A 2,303-nucleotide genomic window follows, 5' to 3' on the forward strand; every position below is an offset into this window, starting at 1 on the left:
GCTTATTTCTGTAAGCTAAGTCTGTCCAAGTACTAGTGATAAGTGAAAAAGTATGTAAATCTTGATATTTCCAGATTGTTCTCAGAAATATTTAACCCCACAAACAGATTATGAAGTACCTGTTTATCCTTTACCAACAATGGGCATTAACAATTAAATATTTAATTTTTTCCAATTTGACACATAAAATATGCTGTTTTCATTTGCCAATTAAGATGGAAAAACATCTTTTTTTTTTTCTGTTCAGTTTAAAAAATTTTTTAAAGATGGCTCTTAGACATTATTTTCTCTTATTTTTTTGCCAGAAAGTATATTTTTGACCTCTTGTAAGTATTTAAGTCATTATCTAAATAATTTCCAAAATGCATTTGTATGGTAGGCAGCCTACAGGATGGCCCCCCAGCCACCTGGTATTCACAGCCTTCTGAAACTCCCTCCCCTGGAGGGTGAGCTAGCCTTGTGATTCCCTCCTTTGTACTGCCAATAAGGAGTGGCAAAGGGGAGGGGATGGCACTTCTGTGATTAGGTTATGAGACATCATGACTTCCATCTGTGAACAGATTCTCCTTTTTGGTTTCTTGGCCGCATGCTTTGCTGAAGCAAGCTGCATATTGGAGAGGCCCATGTAACAAGGAACCCACAGGAGGCTTTGGCCAAGAGCCAGCAAGAAACTGAAGCTTCAACAGCCTGGAGGAAGTGAATCCTACCAGCAGCCATGTAGGCTTGAGAGTGGATCTTTTCCCAGCTCTATCTTCAGATGTGAGCCTGGGCCTGGTGGACCGCTTGATTACAGCCATACCTATCCCCATTCCATTGTCCTGTACTTTCTCATGAGGTGATTCCCCCTGTGGCATATTTTATCTTCACAGTTTACAATGTGTACCTTAAAATGTATGGAAACGTGACTTTAACATATTCTATCTTATAGTATAAAACTCAAATATTTATTTTGAAATTCCTATATAAACAAGTTATCATAGACTGTATAGCAATATGGGCATTTCAGAATAGCCAAAAGGAAATTTGGTCTGAGATTTATTAACTCTTGACAAAAAAGTTGATGACAACTCTTATATTTATGCTTGTTATTCTTGTTATAGGACTAACTGGATACCCTCTCAACGGTTTACTTTCCAGCTAGCACTGGGATTCTTAATGGTTCTCTTCTGTTTTGATTTCACAATAAAGATCGGAAATTCTATACCAATCTATTTGCATGTACTTGTATTTATATAGATCTCAGCATGTACTTATCTATGTCCGGACTTGTCTAGATTTTGTGAAAGGTAAAAAAGATAAATGTCTTACTTCTTGATCCTGGGGTGCATAATTCCCCTGGGAAATGTTTCTTGGCAGGGGAGCTGGGTTGTATAAAGGCACACCCACTTTGCCCCCAGAGGATTTGAGGATACCTCTGCTTCCTCCTCTAGAATAAAAATATTTGTCCCTCAGCATTTCTATGTTAATGTGGGTGAAAGAATTTAAAAACTTGAAGACTTTTATTAAGGTAAGGAATTTATCCGTGACTTCTCATTGGTTCTCTGCCTACGGGGCATAGTTAGGGGTCTAGAAACTATAACTTAGTGGGAAAGGAGAAAAACGCTCTTCCTTTTCCACATTGCTTCCAATCCTTGACTCCTCGACTTCCGTCTTCACCATGCTAAATGCCACTTCAAGAGATTCCTTTGGGAGGGGGGGAGGGCAACAATTTTCTTCCACTCCTTTAAATGTCTATTAATTGTGAGAACTAGAGGAAAAAATTAATAACGCCTTATAGGGACTATATTCACACATCTGCTAAGTGAAATTTGCCAAGTTTTCACAAAATGGTGAATTCAGCAGTGAAAAAAACCAGTGTTAAGTTTTTACCCACGAAGTATTTTTTTTTTTCTCATACAAAGGAAGGTGACAACACAAGAATTTGAAAGGTGAGAGCTATAGGTGGGCTGATGTGGGCAAGAAGAGCTCAGAAGGGATGAAGGGGGAATATATCACCTCATTCACAATTTTAGCCCTGGTCAAGCTATGTCTGAGTGACCACTATGCATTCTGTTTTAAACAAAACAGAATGGTTACTTCCTTCCCACCCAAAGTCAGGTTCCTTCTTATTACCAACTTTACCATCTTATTTTGATTTAATATCTTATTTTATGAAGAGAAGGCCAAAAGTCTATGTTAAAGGCTAAGAGAGTTCCCAGCCTTGGCATGTCTAAAGAAATAAAACTTTTGAGCATCCCATGGAAGAGTCCTTCCAGATACGAGCCACAAATACAAGGGGAAAGATTGTTGTCATGGGAAAGTTC

Source organism: Ursus arctos, unplaced genomic scaffold, assembly GCF_023065955.2.
Source record: "Ursus arctos isolate Adak ecotype North America unplaced genomic scaffold, UrsArc2.0 scaffold_5, whole genome shotgun sequence".
In the NCBI taxonomy this organism is placed as follows: Eukaryota; Metazoa; Chordata; class Mammalia; order Carnivora; family Ursidae; genus Ursus; species Ursus arctos.